Below are 23,332 nucleotides of genomic sequence, written 5' to 3'. Positions count from 1 at the left end.
CGGGGTAATTGAAATGGAACACGCTTTGGTGTATGCGGTTGCTACAAAAAACAGCATTTACTGTTTGCTGCATTTTTGCTTGCGGCAGCAGTGCATTTTAAGACCAAACGAGATGCCTGGGTGAAAGATCGGAGCCAGCGCTGGTGGGAAAACATATTTGTTTCGGGCGTGATGCACGACTCGCGAGTCAACTGCGAGTGTTGTACTTCCGTTTGGGAGGAGTATAGCGCTGACGTATGTGGTTTGAACAACCACATTCATTTACACCTGTCCAGTTTCATCTGAAATGCGTCCCAGACCACCTCCTGAAGTGGTTTGAGCGATCGGATTTATATCCGTCTCGAAACCGTTTCGGAGGGCATTTACACCTGGTCTTTTATGATCGGATAGCTATCAGATCACAGAAAACGCATGAAGTGACCAGGTGTAAAAACCCCCTTTATGGTTCAAAGGTCCTATCTACTGTGATAAACAGCAACCCCAATCTGTCAAAGCGCCTCCAGAAACTACATGCCTTGACAAAGCTAGAAGTTAACTCGGTGTCGGTGGAAAGACACGAAGTGAGTCAAGCCCCTCCAGCCAAACAACAGCAACTAGATTTTAACCGGACTGCTAGCCAGGGACAGATCAACAAAGCTATTGCACGTTATGTTGATAAACATGCAGCCTGTCTCTACTGTGGAGCTTTCAAACAGCTCGTTAGCATGATAACATGTTCAGGCGGCACACAGCAAATGGAATGAAAAACTTTTTGGAACTATTTGGATAAAGAATATTTAAAACTGGATAGTGAGCTGAAGACAACATTTGAGGGGCTAGACTACATCGCGACCACTGCAGACATGTGGTCTGTACACAGCAAAAGCTTCCTAGGCATGACAGCCCACTGGATAAACACTGCTACTTTTCAACGCCTGAAAGCTGCATTGGCCTGTAAAAGGATCAAAGGTAGACACACGTTAGATGTCATTGCTGCTGAGATCAATCACATTCATTCATTATATGGACTGTCAACGAAAGTTACAGCTACGGTTACTGATAACGGTTCTAACTTTGTAAAAGCCTTCCAAATGTATCAGCCATAATCGCTCTCTGATGATGATGAGGATGAAGAGTTTACCTTCACAAATGTTGCATACGTGCTTGACACCTTCACAGAGGATTATTGGATAAGCATTATAAAATGCATTACGTTGTATTGCTAGGAAAAATGTTTTTATTTATTTATTTATTTATTACATTTTTATGGACATATACAACAGCAAATTTTGCACTTTGAATACACACAGCTTACTTTACATAAGTTAGTGACATGCAACTCTTAATTTGTGGTTAGGTTGAAAATTGCTCAAAGATTTCATTTTTAAAGAGCTTTTATATATATTTTTTTTAATGCACATCATTTATGGTTGTCAATAATAGCAGTTTTTTGGTGATGAGTTTCTCCAAATTGATTCTGAATAGATCAGATTGCTTTCATTTATTTATTTCAAAATGTTTTGTGTTGTACATTGTTGATAGTTTTCATACTTAAGCTGTGAAAGGAACATTTAAGGGCTCAACACAACAGCTTTTATGATGCAGAAGCCACTTTAGTTTTTGATTCTGAATATATTATTCAGCATTTTTTGTTATTTATTTCAGAAATACTTGTGATATATTCAGTTTGTGCTGGTCTGACTTAAATAAAAGTGTTTAAAAATTACTTTGTGGTTAAGTCAGTTTTGTATTTGTATAGACCAGGGGTCGGCAACCTTAAACACTCAAAGAGCCATTTGGACCCGTTTCCCACAGAAAAAAAAACACAGAGAGCCACAAAAAAAACATCTAAAATGAAGATAAAACTGCATATATCGTTTTTTTTTACCTTTATGGAAAGTATCGAAAAAACTGTAGTGTTGCATTTATGAAATCAATGAACTGCTACCGAGTAAACGAAATTTTATTTCTCCAGGCAAACAAGAGCCTCTTTTTTTGATTGGCTGATAAGTGTCAGGCTCGACTAAGAACTCAGGAGACGTGCTTGATTCCTGCTTGGTTCCATAGAGACAGCAGTGAGGACTGATACATATTGGGCGCTGCGGCTTATTAAACGTATGATAAATAGTCAAAAAGTTTTTCTGCGTGAGAAATACGATGTGTCGTGGGAGCGCCTGACAAGAGACCCAAATGCGTGACTGTCACTCTCAATGTGTGACACTTGACAGCCTTGCATGGCTGCAGCAAATCAAAAATGCCGTTTGCTTCTGTGTGTCGGATTTTGCAAGTCGGCAGTTATGACGCATATTTTGAGCGACAAAAAAAATTTAACATGGTTTATTTTAATGTTACAAGAGCATCATAATCTTAGAATTATTATTATTTTTTTTAACAAACTAAAATAACATAAATTTAAATTAAATATTTATTTTCCAAATCTACAGATAGCCGCAGCAGAGGGATGAAAAAGCCACTTGCTGCTCCGGAGCCGCGGGTTGCCGACCCCTGGTATAGACCATAACGCATAAAAGGCAATTAATGGGAACATTAAAGAATGTTCTTTAAAAAAGTAAAGATCTTTTAACAGTAATGCAGTAATGCAAGAGAACAATGGCCAGCTTTTAATAATTTGTGCTGTATGGTTCATACGACTGTTGGACTAATGAATGGCTTTATTAAGACGTGAATAATCACATCTTAAGGCCATAGAGGGCACAACAGTGGGGATCTATTTTTAAATAGAATTCTACAGTCATGGTGTCAGGCTCAGAATCTACTCTTTATTGATAACTGGAATGTTCTCTGGGAGTGTCCTAGGCTGTTCCGTGCTGACGGCCTGCACCCTAGCAGAGTTGGAGCAGAGATCCTCTCGGACCACATCTCCAAGGCGCTGCACACCTTCTGACGTAAAATACAATTTAAATCTAAATTTCAATAGCCATCCTTCACCTCAACACATTGACATAAATGCACACATAGCTCATCCTATAGAAACTGTTTCTGTTCCCCGAGTATTGAGATCAAAAAGTAAATGCGTGAGAAGTTCTCGAAATAATCTTACTGTAATTAGAACAGAAAAATGCCTAAGAAACAAGCAAAAACAGTTCCTAAAGTTTGGGCTTCTGAACATTAGATCGCTTGCACCCAAAGCACTTATTGTAAATGAAATCATCTCAGAAAATAGCCTTACTGCACTCTGCCTTACCGAAATTTGAATTAAACCAAATGACTACATCGGTCTAAATGAGTCTACACCATCAGGATATATCTATAAGCACAAGCCTCGTCAGACTGGCCGTGGAGGTCGTGTCGCCACTATCTTTAGTGATTTCCTTACTGTTACCGAGAGAACACAGTATAGACTTAATTCTTTTGAAGTGCTTGTTCTTAATGTTACACTATCGCACATGCACACGAAAAAAATCCCTGATGTCTCTTGCTCTATCGACCATGTGCAGACCCCCAGGGCCCTACACCGATTTTCTTACAGAGTTTGCAGATTTTCTTTCAGACCTATTGGTTAACTTTGATAAAGCATTAATTGTAGGAGATTTTAACATTCATGTTGACGACATAAACGATGCTTTAGGACTCACATTTATGGACTTCCTAAACTCATTTGGGCTCAAACAAAACATCACTAGAGCAACTCATCATCGTAATCATACACTAGATTTAATAATATCACACAGAATAGATGTCACTGATATAGATATCATATCTCAAAGTGATGACATCACAGACCATTACCTCATAATGTACACACTACCTGTAGAACAGACTAACTGTGTCTCACCACGTTATCGACTCGGTAGAACTATTATTCCGACCACTAAAGACAGATTGACAAATAACCTGCCTGACCTGTCTGGACTTCTTACTGTACCCTAAAACACAAACGATCTAGATGTAATGACTATCAACATATGCACTATATTCACTCACACATTAGACACTGTATCCCCAATCTGATTAAAGAAGGTTAGAGATAAAACGCTTGCACCGTGGTATAATAGTCATACTCACACCCTCAAGAGAGAGACCCATAACCTCAAGCAAAAGTGGAGAAAAACTAAATTAGAGGTTCTTAGAATTGCGTATAAGGAAAGAATGTCCAGCTATAGACAGGCTCTAAAAGCTGCCAGGGCTGAGCACCTGAGCAAACTCATAGAAAATAACCAGAACAATCCTAAGTTTTTATTTAGCACAGTGGCTAGATTAACAAAAAACAGAAGTATGAACACACTATTCCATCACAGTTCAGTAGTAAAGATTTTATGAGATTCTTCACTAATAAGATCGAAAGTATCAGGAATAAAATAGATGATGCTCAACATATGAGAGCAACTAGTGACCCAGTCTCACCTAAAGCTCTAGACACACAACTACAGTGCTTTACAAGTACAGGACAGGAAGAGATAGATAAACTTCTTACTACAGCTAAATCAACACCCCACTACACCCCATTCCAACTAAATTACTGAAAAAGTGTTACATAAAGCTGGTGAGCCTCTTCTTTATATTATTAACGCCTCGTTATCTTTAGGTTACATCCCTAAATCCTTCAAGTTGGCAGTTATTATGCCACTCATCAAAAAACCTACGTATTTTGACGTATTTCACACCTTCCGTTTATGTCTAAAATACTTAAAAAGGTTGTGTCTATTCAACTGAGCTCCTTCTTAAAGGAGAACAATATCTTCAAAGAGTTTCAATCAGGTTTCAGGTCCCATCATAGCACAGAAACTGCACTTGTGAAAGTCACAAATGACTTGTTCTTAGCTTCGGACATAGACTGTATGTCCCTATTAGTTCTACTTGACCTTAGTGCTGTATTTGACACTATAGATCACAACATTCTACTAGATCGCTAACAAAATTACACAGGTATTCATGGACAGGCTTTAAGTTGGATTAGATAATACCTATCTGATCGACACCATTTTGTAGAATTAAATGGTAAATGCTCCAGTTTATTGCCAGTTAATTATGGGCTCCCTCAATGATCAGTTCTAGGACCTCTGCTTTTCTCGATATACATGCTTCCATTAGGGAACATTATTAGAAGACATGGGATTAGTTTCCACTGCTATGCTGATGACACAGTTATATATCTCATCAAAACCAGATGAAATAGCTAAAGTGTCCAAGTTAACTCAATGCCTTAGAGAGATAAAAGACTGGATGATTTTCTGTTGTTACTGTAGTATTTCTGAAAGAAATACTACTTATAGGTCCAAAAACCAGTACACAGAAACTCTCACAATTTAACTTCCATTTACAGGGATGTACTGTTAGTAGTAGCTCAACAGTGAAAGACCTGGGTGTTATATTAGACAGCATCTTGTCTTGTGAAAATCATATCGCCCATACTACAAAAAGAGCCTTCTTCCACCTTAGAAATATTGCCTAGCTGAGAAACATCCTGTCTGCATCTGATGCGGAAAAAGCTAGTTCATTCTTTCATGACCTCTAGACTGGACTATTGTAATGCGTTACTAGGTGGTTGTCCTGCATCTTTAATAAATAGGCTACAGTTAGTCCAAAATGCAGCTGCCAGAGTTCTCACTAGGATAAGAATGTATGACCATATTTTCCCAATTTAGAATATACATATTTATACATATTTATGTATCTCCCAATTTTATCATCTCTAAACTGCCTACCCGTTAAGTTTAGAATTGATTACAAACTGCTGCTACTTACAATGTGCAATGTATGTACAAGGCTCTTGATGGTTTAGCTCCCATGTATCTAACTAGTCTTCTAACATGTTACTGTCCTTCATGCTCTCTGAGGACTTCTGATAGTTCCCAGAATATCTAAGTCTACTAAAGGTGGTAGAGCATTTTTTATTTAGCTCCCAAACTCTGGAATAGTCTTCCTGATAGTGTTCGGAGCTCAGACACACTTTCCCCGTTCAAATGTAGGTTAAAATCTCATCTCTTTAGTCAGGCATACACATAATACATCCCATAATATTGTGCACTATTACGTAAGACTTGCACATTTTTATGAACAGCAGATATGTTGATCCCTCTCCTCTGCTTCTGTATTTCTACCCACCCTGAGGCATCCAGAAATTGTACCAGCTCCGATCGCTTTCCGTGTGATGAAGATTTTGGACCTCCACTGAGATGAGGCCGACTCTGTGAGAATCCTGAGACATCTACAAATCTACCAGCTCCAGTTGGACTCTGTGATACTAAAGAGGAGATCTGAACTCCATGTGATCCTTACACCAATACCACATTTGTTTGACTGTATATTTATAATCACACACTCCAGTGTCACCCATATGAGGATGGGTTCCCCTTTGAGTCTGGTTCCTCTCAAGGTTTCTTCTTTTACCAGTTTAAGGGAGTTTTTCCTTGCCACTGCTGCCTGAGTCACCTCAGACTTGCTCATTGGGGATAAATACATACCCATTGTGAACTATATATATCTAATAATAATCTTGAATTTTTTATTATATTAATTCTTTATAATATTCCTTATGTTTACCTTCTGTTCTATGTTTGCTCTGTAAAGCTGCTTTGAGACAATGTCAATTGTAAAAAGCACTATACAAATAAACTTGAATTGAATTGAAAAACTTGAATAATGTTGACCGGAAACAATCAGAGGTGGGAAGTAACAGAGTAAAAATACTTCGTTACTGTACTTAAGTAAATTTTTCTGGTATCAGTACTTTACTCCACTATTTATTTTTAGCACGCCTACAAAAGGAATGGCTAATGTTAATTCAGAGGGAGTCACAGATGTTAAAATAACTAACAATGAGGTCATTCCTGAACAAACATGGCCATATATGAGGGAGATGTTTGAAATAATCGCCGTCAAAAAGGATTCCTGGCGAATGCGTTTAGAATTGTGTCAACCAGGGGCGGATCTAGACCTTTTTTAGGGTGGCTTCAGCCCCCTTGTCTGTAATCTCAGCCACCCTAAAACTATAAGTATAATTTTTACTTTCATAAATAAACAATACAAATTACTTTAAAATGCAGAACATGTCATCGATGGGAAAGAAAATTATTTATCAGTTTGAACCAAAAGCGATTTTTTTTTTACTATGCTTTTACGCGAGTGTTGTAGTCTTTTAAAAATTGCGTTGTTTTCTGATCTCAATAAACTGAAATGTCTTTGGACAAAACCCATTGTCTTTGATGCAAGAGGCCAAAACTTCATCCAGTAGGCCACCAGGATTGTGGCGATGACCTGCAACGATTAGGGTTGATAGCAACCATTCTGAAATTTATGCCATTTTCTTCTTAATTTTCCAGGAGAGGACGGATCTAAGAGCTAAACTGCAACAAACCTGAACATTAGGGCATTTCATTTCATTGGAAAGTAGGCTGCTCTTAGCAGAGGATGGTCTCGATCCATCGACCTCTGGGTTATGGCCCCAGCACGCTTCCTTTCAAAAGGGACTCAAACCACAATCCCTGGCTTAGGAGGCCAGTGCCTTATCCATTAGGCCACTGGGGCATTGCTACGTTTAGCATCTGGCGTTTTGGGTTTCTGCTGGAGACGTCTAAGAGATAAACTGCAACAAATCATTAGGCCATTCCATTTCATTGGAAAGTAGGCTTCTCTTAGCAGAGGATCGTTTCCGCTTCCACTACACCACTCTGCTTCAACACACCTTTCAAAAGGGACTCAAACCTACAATCCCTGGCTTAGGAGGCCACTGGAGCATGGCTGTAGGAAGTCACTGCTGTTTTGATATTCCAGCGTTTTGGGTTTCTGCTGAAGGCATCTAAGAGCTAAACTGCAACAAATCTGAACATTAGGCCATTTCATTTTTATTAGAAAGTAGGTAGCTCTTAGCAGAGGATGGTTTTGATGGTTTCAATGTTTTTTTTTTTTACTTTGCTTTTACGCGCGTGTGTTGTAGTCTTTCAAAAGTGCGTCTTCAGCTGTCTGCTTTATTTGAACGGAAAAGCATAGGTACGCGCAGCGTGCACGCACAGTCAGGGCTGGAGGCGTTTATCTATAACGCTAATCGGCGGAAAGACGCAAAGACGGCAACCAAAAGCAGTGAAATTTCACTATTCCTATTACCAGAGTTGTCATATAATATATAATATAAAACTCTTCTTGTTTTAAATTCTCACTGAGGGCTAAACCCCCCTAAAGATGAAATCCTAGAACCGCCCCTGGTGTCAACCCAAAAAACACGAAGTGCTTCATTTGATTAATATTAATTTTGTCATTTTTAAAACATCACAATAATTTTGAGTTGTTTTCAAGGACAGAGCTGGAATCTCCCTACAGTTTTTGAATATGGCCTTGGTGATACACTTGGTATACATTATATTTCCAAAAGTATTGGGTCACCTGACCTTTCCTGCTATATGTGGTTGTTTTCTGATCTCATCCCTACTGAACACCTTTGGGATGAATGTGAACGCTGACTCCACCCTACCTCAACTACATCAGTGCCTGCCTTTCGTAACACTCTTGTGGCTGATGAACACTCCAAAATTATATATACATATAAATACACACACATATGGCTGATGAACACAAATATCCATCAGCACAATCGAAAATTATATATACATATACATACACACACATATATATAGAAAAAACATGACATCCAGTTACCAGCATGACACTAAACAGGTAGTAGTTTCGGTGACTTTTTACTTAAGTACATGTGAGAGCCCAAACTTCTTTACTTTAACTTGAGTAAAAGAGTGTAGTCACTACGTCTACTTTTATTGGAGTCTTTTAAAAAAAATGAGTATCTGTACTTCTACTTGAGTAAAGGATGTGTGTACTTTTGCCACCTCTGGAAACACTTAGGGATGACAACAACAATTCAGAACTTTAAGCCTCTAACAGCTGAACATTAGGCCATTTCATTCTTATTAGAAAGTAGGCTGATCTTAACAGAGGATGGTTTCAATCCATCGACCTCTGGGTTATGGGGCCAGCCCGCTTCCACACCTGCCAAAAAGGACTCAACCCTACAATCCCTTGCTTGGGAAGACATTGGAGCATGGCTGTATTAAGTCACTGCTGTTTTGAGTTTCTGAATTTTTGGGTGTCTGCTGGATGTAAGAGGCCAAAGCTTAATTATGGATGACAAAAATTCTGATCTTTATGCTATTTTCTTTTCAGTTAGAATGTAGGCTGCTCTTAGCAGAGGACGGTTTTGATCCATCAACCTCTGGGTTATGGGTTCAGCACGCTTCCATTGCACCTCTCTACTTCAGCACACCACTAAAATAGGCCTCAAACCTACAATCCGTGGCCAGTGCGTTAACCATTAGGCAGTTTTAAATTTCTGGCATTTTGGGATTCTGGTGGTGGAGGATGGCTTCGATCCATCGACCTCTGGGTTATGGGCTCAGCACGCTTCCGCTGCGCCACTCTGCTTCAACACACCCACCAAATAGGACTCAATCCTACAATACATGGCCAGTGCCTTATCAGTTAGGCCACTGGGGTACTGCTCTTTCAAGTTTCTTGCGTTTTGGGTTTCTGCTGGAAGCATCTAAGAGCTAATCTGAAATGTCTTTGGACAAAATCCATTGTCTTTGATGCAAGAGGCCAAAGCTTTGTCCAGTAGGTCACCAGATTGTGGCGATGACCTTGGGTTTCTGCTGGAGGCATCAAAGAGCTAAATTGAAATGTCTTTGGACAAAACCCATTGTGTTTGATGCAATAGGACAAAGCTTCATCCAGTAGGCCACCAAGATTGTGGCGATGACCTTGGGTTTCTGCTGGAGGCATCTAAGAGCTAAACTGAAATGTCTTTGGACAAAACCCGTTGTGTTTGATCCATCAACCTCTGGGTTATAGGCCCAGCACGCTTCCGCTGCGCCACTCTGCTTCAACCCACCTCTCAAAAGGGACTCAAACCTACAATCCCTGGCTTAGGAGGCCAATTGAGCAAGGCTGTAGGAAGTCACTGCTGTTTTGATATACCAGCGTTGTGGATTTCAGCTGAAGGCATCTAAGAGCTAAACTTCAACAAATCTGAACATTAGGCCATTTCATTTTTATTAAAAAGCAGGTAGCGCTTAGCAGAGGATGGTTTCTATCCATCGACCTCTGGGTTATGGGCCCAGCGCGCTTCTGCTGCGCCACTCTGCTTCAACCCACCTCTCAAAAGGGACTCAAACCTACAATCCCTGGCTTAGGAGGCCACTGGAGCAAGGCTGTAGGAACTCACTGCTGTTTTGATATTCCAGGGCTGTGGGTTTCTGCTGAAGGCATCTAAGAGCTAAACCACAACAAATCTGAACATTATGCCATTTCATTTTTATTAGATAATAGGTAGCTCTTAGCAGAGGATGGTTTCGATCCATCGACCTCTGGGTTATGGGCCCAGCACGCTTCCGCTGCGCCACTCTGCTTCAACACACCCGCCAAATTGGACTCAATCCTACAATCCGTGGCCAGTGCCATATCAATTAGGCCACTGGGGTACTGCTCTTTTAGGTTTCTGGCATTTTGGGTTTCTGCTGGAAGCATCTAAAGAGCTAAACTGAAATGTCTTTGGACAAAACTCATTGTCTTTGATGCAAGAGGCCAAAGTTCATCCAGTAGGCCACCAGATTGTGGCAAGGACCTGCAATGATTAGGGTTGATAGCAACCATTCTGAAATTGATGCCATTTTCTTCTAAGCTAAAAAGAAGGCTTTACCTAGGGTTGTGATTTATTGATCAATTGTTTTTGCTACAATCATACTTCTCCGGCACCATGCTGCTCATGCACACCCCAGATGGGACTCGAACCCACAATCCCTGGCTTAGGAGGCCAGTGCCTTATCCATTAGGCCACTGCAGCACTGCCTTTTTCAGCATCTGGCGTTTTTGGTTTCTGCTGGAGACATGTACAGTAAGAGCTACTGCAAATTGCAACAAATCTGAAAATTAGGGCATTTCATAGGAAAGTAGGCTGCTCTTATCAGAGGATCGTTTCGATCCATGGACCTCTGGGTTATGGACCCAGCACGCTTCCTCTGTGCCACTCTGCTTCAACACAACTTTCAAAAGTGACTCAAACCTACAATCCCTGGCTTAGGAGGCCAATGGAACAAGGCTGTAGGAACTCCCTGCTGTTTTGGGTTTCTGCTGAAGGCATCTAAGAGCTAAACCACAACAAATCTGTACATTATTCCATTTCATTTTTATTAGATAGTAGGTAGCTCTTAGCAGAGGATGGCTTCGATCCATCGACCTCTGGGTTATGGGCCCAGCACGCTTCCGCTGCGCCACTCTGCTTGTACCCACCTCTCAAAAGGGAGTCAAACCTACATTCCCTGGCTTAGGAGGCCAATGGAGCAAGGCTGTAGGAAGTCACTGCTGTTTTGATATACCAGCGTTGTGGATTTCAGCTGAAGGCATCTAAGAGCTAAACTTCAACAAATCTGAACATTAGGCCATTTAATTTTTATTAGAAAGTAGGTAGCTCTTAGCAGAGGATGGTTTCTATCCATCGACCTCTGGGTTATGGGCCCAGCACGCTTCCGCTGCGCCACTCTGCTTCTACCTCTCTCTCAAAAGGGAGTCCCGTTGTCTTTGATGCAAGAGGTCAAAGTTTCATCCAGTAGGCCACCAGATTGTGGCGATGACCTTTGGTTTCTGCGGGAGACATCTAAGAGCTAAACTGAAATGTCTTTGGACAAAACCCATTGTGTTTGATGCAAGAGGACAAAGCTTCATCCAGTAGGCCACCAAGATTGTGGCGATGACCTGCAGTAATTAGGGTTGATAGCAACCATTCTGAACTTGATGCCATTTTCTTCTTAGCTAAAAAGAAGGCTTTTCCTAGGGTTACGATTTATTGATCACTTGGTTTTGCTACAAGCATGCATGCTGCTTAAGCACACCCCAGATGTGACTCGAACCTACAATGCCTGGCTTAGGAGGCCACTGGAGCATGGCTGTAGGAAGTCACTGCTGTTTTGACATACCAGTGTTTTGGGTTTCTGCTGAAGGCATCTAAGAGCTAAACCACAACAAATCTGAACATTATGCCATTTCATTTTTATTAGATAATAGGTAACTCTTAGCAGAGGATGGTTTCGATCCATCAACCTCTGGGTTATGGGCCCAGCACGCTTCCGCTGCGCCACTCTGCTTTTACCTGTCTCTCAAAAGGGAGTCCCGTTGTCTTTGATGCAAGAGTTCAAAGTTTCATCCAGTAGGCCACCAGATTGTGGCGATGACCTTTGGTTTCTGCGGGAGACATCTAAGAGCTAAACTGAAATGTCTTTGGACAAAACCCATTGTGTTTGATGCAAGAGGACAAAGCTTCATCCAGTAGGCCACCAAGATTGTGGCGATGACCTGCAGTAATTAGGGTTGATAGCAACCATTCTGAACTTGATGCCATCCATCGACCTCTGGGTTATGGGCCCACTCTGCTTCAACACACCCGCCAAATTGGACTCAATCCTACAATCCGTGGCCAGTGCCATATCAATTAGGCCACTGGGGTACTGCTCTTTTAGGTTTCTGGCATTTTGGGTTTCTGCTGGAAGCATCTAAAGAGCTAAACTGAAATGTCTTTGGACAAAACTCATTGTCTTTGATGCAAGAGGCCAAAGTTCATCCAGTAGGCCACCAGATTGTGGCAAGGACCTGCAATGATTAGGGTTGATAGCAACCATTCTGAAATTGATGCCATTTTCTTCTAAGCTAAAAAGAAGGCTTTACCTAGGGTTGTGATTTATTGATCAATTGTTTTTGCTACAATCATACTTCTCCGGCACCATGCTGCTCATGCACACCCCAGATGGGACTCGAACCCACAATCCCTGGCTTAGGAGGCCAGTGCCTTATCCATTAGGCCACTGCAGCACTGCCTTTTTCAGCATCTGGCGTTTTTGGTTTCTGCTGGAGACATGTACAGTAAGAGCTACTGCAAATTGCAACAAATCTGAAAATTAGGGCATTTCATAGGAAAGTAGGCTGCTCTTATCAGAGGATCGTTTCGATCCATGGACCTCTGGGTTATGGACCCAGCACGCTTCCTCTGTGCCACTCTGCTTCAACACAACTTTCAAAAGTGACTCAAACCTACAATCCCTGGCTTAGGAGGCCAATGGAACAAGGCTGTAGGAACTCCCTGCTGTTTTGGGTTTCTGCTAAAGGCATCTAAGAGCTAAACCACAACAAATCTGTACATTATTCCATTTCATTTTTATTAGAAAGTAGGTAGCTCTTAGCAGAGGATGGTTTCGATCCATCGACCTCTGGGTTATGGGCCCAGCACGCTCCCGCTGCGCCACTCTGCTTGTACCCACCTCTCAAAAGGGAGTCAAACCTACATTCCCTGGCTTAGGAGGCCAATGGAGCAAGGCTGTAGGAAGTCACTGCTGTTTTGATATACCAGCGTTGTGGATTTCAGCTGAAGGCATCTAAGAGCTAAACTTCAACAAATCTGAACATTAGGCCATTTAATTTTTATTAGAAAGTAGGTAGCTCTTAGCAGAGGATGGTTTCTATCCATCGACCTCTGGGTTATGGGCCCAGCACGCTTCCGCTGCGCCACTCTGCTTCTACCTGCCTTGCAAAAGGGAGTCCCGTTGTCTTTGATGCAAGAGGTCAAAGTTTCATCCAGTAGGCCACCAGATTGTGGCGATGACCTTTGGTTTCTGCGGGAGACATCTAAGAGCTAAACTGAAATGTCTTTGGACAAAACCCATTGTGTTTGATGCAAGAGGACAAAGCTTCATCCAGTAGGCCACCAAGATTGTGGCGATGACCTGCAGTAATTAGGGTTGATAGCAACCATTCTGAACTTGATGCCATTTTCTTCTTAGCTAAAAAGAAGGCTTTTCCTAGGGTTACGATTTATTGATCACTTGGTTTTGCTACAAGCATGCATGCTGCTTAAGCACACCCCAGATGGGACGTGAACGCACAATCCCTGGCTTAGGAGGCCATCTGGAGTTTTGGGTTTCTGCTGGAGACATCTAAGAGCTAAACTGCAAAAAATCTGAACATCAGGCCATTACTTTTTTATTAGAAAGTAGGTAGCCCTTAGCAGAGGATGGTTTCGATCCATCGACCTCTGGGTTATGGGCCCAGCACGCTTCCGCTGCGCCACTCTGCTTCAACACACCTGCCAAATACGACTCAATCCTACGATCCGTGGCCAGTGCCATATCAATTAGGCCACTGGGGTACTGCTCTTTTAGGTTTCTGGCATTTTGGGTTTCTGCTGGAAGCATCTAAAGAGCTAAACTGAAATGTCTTTGGACAAAACTCATTGTCTTTGATGCAAGAGGCCAAAGTTCATCCAGTAGGCCACCAGATTGTGGCAAGGACCTGCAATGATTAGGGTTGATAGCAACCATTCTGAAATTGATGCCATTTTCTTCTAAGCTAAAAAGAAGGCTTTACCTAGGGTTGTGATTTATTGATCAATTGTTTTTGCTACAATCATACTTCTCCGGCACCATGCTGCTCATGCACACCCCAGATGGGACTCGAACCCACAATCCCTGGCTTAGGAGGCCAGTGCCTTATCCATTAGGCCACTGCGGCACTGCCTTTTTCAGCATCTGGCGTTTTTGGTTTCTGCTGGAGACATGTACAGTAAGAGCTACTGCAAATTGCAACAAATCTGAAAATTAGGGCATTTCATAGGAAAGTAGGCTGCTCTTATCAGAGGATCGTTTCGATCCATGGACCTCTGGGTTATGGACCCAGCACGCTTCCTCTGTGCCACTCTGCTTCAACACAACTTTCAAAAGTGACTCAAACCTACAATCCCTGGCTTAGGAGGCCAATGGAACAAGGCTGTAGGAACTCCCTGCTGTTTTGGGTTTCTGCTAAAGGCATCTAAGAGCTAAACCACAACAAATCTGTACATTATTCCATTTCATTTTTATTAGAAAGTAGGTAGCTCTTAGCAGAGGATGGTTTCGATCCATCGACCTCTGGGTTATGGGCCCAGCACACTCCCGCTGCGCCACTCTGCTTGTACCCACCTCTCAAAAGGGAGTCAAACCTACATTCCCTGGCTTAGGAGGCCAATGGAGCAAGGCTGTAGGAAGTCACTGCTGTTTTGATATACCAGCGTTGTGGATTTCAGCTGAAGGCATCTAAGAGCTAAACTTCAACAAATCTGAACATTAGGCCATTTAATTTTTATTAGAAAGTAGGTAGCTCTTAGCAGAGGATGGTTTCTATCCATCAACCTCTGGGTTATGGGCCCAGCACGCTTCCGCTGCGCCACTCTGCTTCTACCTGCCTTGCAAAAGGGAGTCCCGTTGTCTTTGATGCAAGAGGTCAAAGTTTCATCCAGTAGGCCACCAGATTGTGGCGATGACCTTTGGTTTCTGCGGGAGACATCTAAGAGCTAAACTGAAATGTCTTTGGACAAAACCCATTGTGTTTGATGCAAGAGGACAAAGCTTCATCCAGTAGGCCACCAAGATTGTGGCGATGACCTGCAGTAATTAGGGTTGATAGCAACCATTCTGAACTTGATGCCATTTTCTTCTTAGCTAAAAAGAAGGCTTTTCCTAGGGTTACGATTTATTGATCACTTGGTTTTGCTACAAGCATGCATGCTGCTTAAGCACACCCCAGATGTGACTCGAACCTACAATGCCTGGCTTAGGAGGCCACTGCTGTTTTGACATACCAGTGTTTTGGGTTTCTGCTGGAGACATCTAAGAGCTAAACTGCAAAAAATCTGAACATCAGGCCATTACTTTTTTATTAGAAAGTAGGTAGCCCTTAGCAGAGGATGGTTTCGATCCATCGACCTCTGGGTTATGGGCCCAGCACGCTTCCGCTGCGCCACTCTGCTTCAACACACCTGCCAAATACGACTCAATCCTACGATCCGTGGCCAGTGCCATATCAATTAGGCCACTGGGGTACTGCTCTTTTAGGTTTCTGGCATTTTGGGTTTCTGCTGGAAGCATCTAAAGAGCTAAACTGAAATGTCTTTGGACAAAACTCATTGTCTTTGATGCAAGAGGCCAAAGTTCATCCAGTAGGCCACCAGATTGTGGCAAGGACCTGCAATGATTAGGGTTGATAGCAACCATTCTGAAATTGATGCCATTTTCTTCTAAGCTAAAAAGAAGGCTTTACCTAGGGTTGTGATTTATTGATCAATTGTTTTTGCTACAATCATACTTCTCCGGCACCGTGCTGCTCATGCACACCCCAGATGGGACTCGAACCCACAATCCCTGGCTTAGGAGGCCAGTGCCTTATCCATTAGGCCACTGCGGCACTGCCTTTTTCAGCATCTGGCGTTTTTGGTTTCTGCTGGAGACATGTACAGTAAGAGCTACTGAAATTGCAACAAATCTGAAAATTAGGGCATTTCATAGGAAAGTAGGCTGCTCTTATCAGAGGATCGTTTCGATCCATGGACCTCTGGGTTATGGACCCAGCACGCTTCCTCTGTGCCACTCTGCTTCAACACAACTTTCAAAAGTGACTCAAACCTACAATCCCTGGCTTAGGAGGCCAATGGAACAAGGCTGTAGGAACTCCCTGCTGTTTTGGGTTTCTGCTGAAGGCATCTAAGAGCTAAACCACAACAAATCTGTACATTATTCCATTTCATTTTTATTAGATAGTAGGTAGCTCTTAGCAGAGGATGGTTTCGATCCATCGACCTCTGGGTTATGGGCCCAGCACGCTTCCGCTGCGCCACTCTGCTTGTACCCACCTCTCAAAAGGGAGTCAAACCTACATTCCCTGGCTTAGGAGGCCAATGGAGCAAGGCTGTAGGAAGTCACTGCTGTTTTGATATACCAGCGTTGTGGATTTCAGCTGAAGGCATCTAAGAGCTAAACTTCAACAAATCTGAACATTAGGCCATTTAATTTTTATTAGAAAGTAGGTAGCGCTTAGCAGAGGATGGTTTCGATCAATCAACCTCTGGGTTATGGGCCCAGCACGCTTCCGCTGCGCCACTCTGCTTGTACCCACCTCTCAAAAGGGAGTCAAACCTACATTCCCTGGCTTAGGAGGCCAATGGAGCAAGGCTGTAGGAAGTCACTGCTGTTTTGATATACCAGCGTTGTGGATTTCAGCTTAAGGCATCTAAGAGCTAAACTTCAACAAATCTGAACATTAGGCCATTTAATTTTTATTAGAAAGTAGGTAGCTCTTAGCAGAGGATGGTTTCTATCCACCGACCTCTGGGTTATGGGCCCAGCACGCTTCCGCTGCGCCACTCTGCTTCTACCTGTCTCTCAAAAGGGAGTCCCGTTGTCTTTGATGCAAGAGGTCAAAGCTTCATCCAGTAGGCCACCAGATTGTGGCGATGACCTTTGGTTTCTGCGGGAGACATCTAAGAGCTAAACTGAAATGTCTTTGGACAAAACCCATTGTGTTTGATGCAAGAGGACAAAGCTTCATCCAGTAGGCCACCAAGATTGTGGCGATGACCTGCAGTAATTAGGGTTGATAGCAACCATTCTGAACTTGATGCCATTTTCTTCTTAGCTAAAAAGAAGGCTTTTCCTAGGGTTACGATTTATTGATCACTTGGTTTTGCTACAAGCATGCATGCTGCTTAAGCACACCCCAGATGTGACTCGAACCTACAATGCCTGGCTTAGGAGGCCACTGGAGCATGGCTGTAGGAAGTCACTGCTGTTTTGACATACCAGTGTTTTGGGTTTCTGCTGAAGGCATCTAAGAGCTAAACCACAACAAATCTGAACATTATGCCATTTCATTTTTATTAGATAATAGGTAACTCTTAGCAGAGGATGGTTTCGATCCATCGACCTCTGGGTTATGGGCCCAGCACGCTTCCGCTGCGCCACTCTGCTTTTACCTGCGTTGCAAAAGGGAGTCCCGTTGTCTTTGATGCAAGAGTTCAAAGTTTCATCCAGTAGGCCACCAGATTGTGGCGATGACCTTTGGTTTCTGCGGGAGACATCTAAGAGCTAAACTGAAATGTCTTTGGACAAAACCCATTGTGTTTGATGCAAGAGGACAAAGCTTCATCCAGTAGGCCACCAAGATTGTGGCGATGACCTGCAGTAATTAGGGTTGATAGCAACCATTCTGAACTTGATGCCATCCATCGACCTCTGGGTTATGGGCCCACTCTGCTTCAACACACCCGCCAAATTGGACTCAATCCTACAATCCGTGGCCAGTGCCTTATCAATTAGGCCACTGGGGTACTGCTCTTTTAGGTTTCTGGCATTTTGGGTTTCTGCTGGAAGCATCTAAAGAGCTAAACTGAAATGTCTTTGGACAAAACTCATTGTCTTTGATGCAAGAGGCCAAAGTTCATCCAGTAGGCCACCAGATTGTTGCGAGGACCTGCAATGATTAGGGTTGATAGCAACCATTCTGAAATTGATGCCATTTTCTTCTAAGCTAAAAAGAAGGCTTTACCTAGGGTTGTGATTTATTGATCAATTGTTTTTGCTACAATCATTCTTCTCCTGCACCATGCTGCTCATGCACACCCCAGATGGGACTCGAACCCACAATCCCTGGCTTAGGAGGCCAGTGCCTTATCCATTAGGCCACTGGGGCATTGCCTTTTTCAGCATCTGGCGTTTTTGGTTTCTGCTGGAGACATGTACAGTAAGAGCTACTGCAAATTGCAACAAATCTGAAAATTAGGGCATTTCATAGGAAAGTAGGCTGCTCTTATCAGAGGATCGTTTCGATCCATGGACCTCTGGGTTATGGACCCAGCACGCTTCCTCTGTGCCACTCTGCTTCAACACAACTTTCAAAAGTGACTCAAACCTACAATCCCTGGCTTAGGAGGCCAATGGAACAAGGCTGTAGGAACTCCCTGCTGTTTTGGGTTTCTGCTAAAGGCATCTAAGAGCTAAACCACAACATATCCGTTCATTATTCCATTTCATTTTTATTAGAAAGTAGGTAGCTCTTAGCAGAGGATGGTTTCGATCCATCGACCTCTGGGTTATGGGCCCAGCACGCTCCCGCTGCGCCACTCTGCTTGTACCCACCTCTCAAAAGGGAGTCAAACCTACATTCCCTGGCTTAGGAGGCCAATGGAACAAGGCTGTAGGAAGTCACTGCTGTTTTGATATACCAGCGTTGTGGATTTCAGCTGAAGGCATCTAAGAGCTAAACTTCAACAAATCTGAACATTAGGCCATTTAATTTTTTAAAGGTAGCTCTTAGCAGAGGATGGTTTCTATCCATCGACCTCTGGGTTATGGGCCCAGCACGCTTCCGCTGCGCCACTCTGCTTCTACCTGCCTTGCAAAAGGGAGTCCCGTTGTCTTTGATGCAAGAGGTCAAAGTTTCATCCAGTAGGCCACCAGATTGTGGCGATGACCTTTGGTTTCTGCGGGAGACATCTAAGAGCTAAACTGAAATGTCTTTGGACAAAACCCATTGTGTTTGATGCAAGAGGACAAAGCTTCATCCAGTAGGCCACCAAGATTGTGGCGATGACCTGCAGTAATTAGGGTTGATAGCAACCATTCTGAACTTGATGCCATTTTCTTCTTAGCTAAAAAGAAGGCTTTTCCTAGGGTTACGATTTATTGATCACTTGGTTTTGCTACAAGCATGCATGCTGCTTAAGCACACCCCAGATGTGACTCGAACCTACAATGCCTGGCTTAGGAGGCCACTGCTGTTTTGACATACCAGTGTTTTGGGTTTCTGCTGAAGGCATCTAAGAGCTAAACCACAACAAATCTGAACATTATGCCATTTCATTTTTATTAGATAATAGGTAACTCTTAGCAGAGGATGGTTTCGATCCATCGACCTCTGGGTTATGGGCCCAGCACGCTTCCGCTGCGCCACTCTGCTTCAACACACCCGCCAAATTGGACTCAATCCTACAATCCGTGGCCAGTGCCTTTTCAATTAGGCCACTGGGGTACTGCTCTTTTAGGTTTCTGGCATTTTGGGTTTCTGCTGGAAGCATCTAAAGAGCTAAACTGAAATGTCTTTGGACAAAACTCATTGTCTTTGATGCAAGAGGCCAAAGTTCATCCAGTAGGCCACCAGATTGTTGCGAGGACCTGCAATGATTAGGGTTGATAGCAACCATTCTGAAATTGATGCCATTTTCTTCTAAGCTAAAAAGAAGGCTTTACCTAGGGTTGTGATTTATTGATCAATTGCTTTTGCTACAATCATTCTTCTCCTGCACCATGCTGCTCATGCACACCCCAGATGGGACTCGAACCCACAATCCCTGGCTTAGGAGGCCAGTGCCTTATCCATTAGGACACTGGGGCATTGCCTTTTTCAGCATCTGGCGTTTTTGGTTTCTGCTGGAGACATGTACAGTAAGAGCTACTGCAAATTGCAACAAATCTGAAAATTAGGGCATTTCATAGGAAAGTAGGCTGCTCTTATCAGAGGATCGTTTCGATCCATGGACCTCTGGGTTATGGACCCAGCACGCTTCCTCTGTGCCACTCTGCTTCAACACAACTTTCAAAAGTGACTCAAACCTACAATCCCTGGCTTAGGAGGCCAATGGAACAAGGCTGTAGGAACTCCCTGCTGTTTTGGGTTTCTGCTAAAGGCATCTAAGAGCTAACCCACAACAAATCCGTACATTATTCCATTTCATTTTTATTAGAAAGTAGGTAGCTCTTAGCAGAGGATGGTTTCGATCCATCGACCTCTGGGTTATGGGCCCAGCACGCTCCCGCTGCGCCACTCTGCTTGTACCCACCTCTCAAAAGGGAGTCAAACCTACATTCCCTGGCTTAGGAGGCCAATGGAACAAGGCTGTAGGAAGTCACTGCTGTTTTGATATACCAGCGTTGTGGATTTCAGCTGAAGGCATCTAAGAGCTAAACTTCAACAAATCTGAACATTAGGCCATTTAATTTTTTAAAGGTAGCTCTTAGCAGAGGATGGTTTCTATCCATCGACCTCTGGGTTATGGGCCCAGCACGCTTCCGCTGCGCCACTCTGCTTCTACCTGCCTTGCAAAAGGGAGTCCCGTTGTCTTTGATGCAAGAGGTCAAAGTTTCATCCAGTAGGCCACCAGATTGTGGCGATGACCTTTGGTTTCTGCGGGAGACATCTAAGAGCTAAACTGAAATGTCTTTGGACAAAACCCATTGTGTTTGATGCAAGAGGACAAAGCTTCATCCAGTAGGCCACCAAGATTGTGGCGATGACCTGCAGTAATTAGGGTTGATAGCAACCATTCTGAACTTGATGCCATTTTCTTCTTAGCTAAAAAGAAGGCTTTTCCTAGGGTTACGATTTATTGATCACTTGGTTTTGCTACAAGCATGCATGCTGCTTAAGCACACCCCAGATGTGACTCGAACCTACAATGCCTGGCTTAGGAGGCCACTGCTGTTTTGACATACCAGTGTTTTGGGTTTCTGCTGAAGGCATCTAAGAGCTAAACCACAACAAATCTGAACATTATGCCATTTCATTTTTATTAGATAATAGGTAACTCTTAGCAGAGGATGGTTTCGATCCATCGACCTCTGGGTTATGGGCCCAGCACGCTTCCGCTGCGCCACTCTGCTTCAACACACCCGCCAAATTGGACTCAATCCTACAATCCGTGGCCAGTGCCTTATCAATTAGGCCACTGGGGTACTGCTCTTTTAGGTTTCTGGCATTTTGGGTTTCTGCTGGAAGCATCTAAAGAGCTAAACTGAAATGTCTTTGGACAAAACTCATTGTCTTTGATGCAAGAGGCCAAAGTTCATCCAGTAGGCCACCAGATTGTTGCGAGGACCTGCAATGATTAGGGTTGATAGCAACCATTCTGAAATTGATGCCATTTTCTTCTAAGCTAAAAAGAAGGCTTTACCTAGGGTTGTGATTTATTGATCAATTGCTTTTGCTACAATCATTCTTCTCCTGCACCATGCTGCTCATGCACACCCCAGATGGGACTCGAACCCACAATCCCTGGCTTAGGAGGCCAGTGCCTTATCCATTAGGACACTGGGGCATTGCCTTTTTCAGCATCTGGCGTTTTTGGTTTCTGCTGGAGACATGTACAGTAAGAGCTACTGCAAATTGCAACAAATCTGAAAATTAGGGCATTTCATAGGAAAGTAGGCTGCTCTTATCAGAGGATCGTTTCGATCCATGGACCTCTGGGTTATGGACCCAGCACGCTTCCTCTGTGCCACTCTGCTTCAACACAACTTTCAAAAGTGACTCAAACCTACAATCCCTGGCTTAGGAGGCCAATGGAACAAGGCTGTAGGAACTCCCTGCTGTTTTGGGTTTCTGCTAAAGGCATCTAAGAGCTAACCCACAACAAATCCGTACATTATTCCATTTCATTTTTATTAGAAAGTAGGTAGCTCTTAGCAGAGGATGGTTTCGATCCATCGACCTCTGGGTTATGGGCCCAGCACGCTCCCGCTGCGCCACTCTGCTTGTACCCACCTCTCAAAAGGGAGTCAAACCTACATTCCCTGGCTTAGGAGGCCAATGGAACAAGGCTGTAGGAAGTCACTGCTGTTTTGATATACCAGCGTTGTGGATTTCAGCTGAAGGCATCTAAGAGCTAAACTTCAACAAATCTGAACATTAGGCCATTTAATTTTTTAAAGGTAGCTCTTAGCAGAGGATGGTTTCTATCCATCGACCTCTGGGTTATGGGCCCAGCACGCTTCCGCTGCGCCACTCTGCTTCTACCTGCCTTGCAAAAGGGAGTCCCGTTGTCTTTGATGCAAGAGGTCAAAGTTTCATCCAGTAGGCCACCAGATTGTGGCGATGACCTTTGGTTTCTGCGGGAGACATCTAAGAGCTAAACTGAAATGTCTTTGGACAAAACCCATTGTGTTTGATGCAAGAGGACAAAGCTTCATCCAGTAGGCCACCAAGATTGTGGCGATGACCTGCAGTAATTAGGGTTGATAGCAACCATTCTGAACTTGATGCCATTTTCTTCTTAGCTAAAAAGAAGGCTTTTCCTAGGGTTACGATTTATTGATCACTTGGTTTTGCTACAAGCATGCATGCTGCTTAAGCACACCCCAGATGTGACTCGAACCTACAATGCCTGGCTTAGGAGGCCACTGCTGTTTTGACATACCAGTGTTTTGGGTTTCTGCTGAAGGCATCTAAGAGCTAAACCACAACAAATCTGAACATTATGCCATTTCATTTTTATTAGATAATAGGTAACTCTTAGCAGAGGATGGTTTCGATCCATCGACCTCTGGGTTATGGGCCCAGCACGCTTCCGCTGCGCCACTCTGCTTCAACACACCCGCCAAATTGGACTCAATCCTACAATCCGTGGCCAGTGCCTTATCAATTAGGCCACTGGGGTACTGCTCTTTTAAGTTTCTGGCATTTTGGGTTTCTGCTGGAAGCATCTAAAGAGCTAAACTGAAATGTCTTTGGACAAAACTCATTGTCTTTGATGCAAGAGGCCAAAGTT

The 23,332-nt window shown here is 43.2% G+C and overlaps 7 non-coding genes across 7 annotated transcripts; all 7 read right to left on the bottom strand.

The window, feature by feature from the left end:
- Positions 1 to 10,713: 10,713 nt before the first annotated feature.
- trnar-ccu lies at positions 10,714 to 10,786 on the bottom strand. Its single transcript has one exon. It is a non-coding gene; the product is annotated as a tRNA-Arg (tRNA).
- A 1,945-nt stretch (positions 10,787 to 12,731) lies between these two features.
- trnar-ccu lies at positions 12,732 to 12,804 on the bottom strand. The gene has a single exon. It is a non-coding gene; the product is annotated as a tRNA-Arg (tRNA).
- Positions 12,805 to 14,423: 1,619 nt separating this feature from the next.
- Positions 14,424 to 14,496, bottom strand: trnar-ccu. The gene has a single exon. It is a non-coding gene; the product is annotated as a tRNA-Arg (tRNA).
- Positions 14,497 to 16,130: 1,634 nt separating this feature from the next.
- On the bottom strand, positions 16,131 to 16,203 carry trnar-ccu. The gene has a single exon. It is a non-coding gene; the product is annotated as a tRNA-Arg (tRNA).
- A 2,207-nt stretch (positions 16,204 to 18,410) lies between these two features.
- Positions 18,411 to 18,483, bottom strand: trnar-ccu. The gene has a single exon. It is a non-coding gene; the product is annotated as a tRNA-Arg (tRNA).
- Positions 18,484 to 20,110: 1,627 nt separating this feature from the next.
- On the bottom strand, positions 20,111 to 20,183 carry trnar-ccu. Its single transcript has one exon. It is a non-coding gene; the product is annotated as a tRNA-Arg (tRNA).
- Positions 20,184 to 21,810: 1,627 nt separating this feature from the next.
- Positions 21,811 to 21,883, bottom strand: trnar-ccu. The gene has a single exon. It is a non-coding gene; the product is annotated as a tRNA-Arg (tRNA).
- Positions 21,884 to 23,332: the final 1,449 nt, after the last annotated feature.

This window comes from Tachysurus fulvidraco, chromosome 15 (assembly GCF_022655615.1).
Source record: "Tachysurus fulvidraco isolate hzauxx_2018 chromosome 15, HZAU_PFXX_2.0, whole genome shotgun sequence".
In the NCBI taxonomy this organism is placed as follows: domain Eukaryota; kingdom Metazoa; phylum Chordata; class Actinopteri; order Siluriformes; family Bagridae; genus Tachysurus; species Tachysurus fulvidraco.
This window is presented reverse-complemented; position numbering and strand designations above follow the sequence as displayed.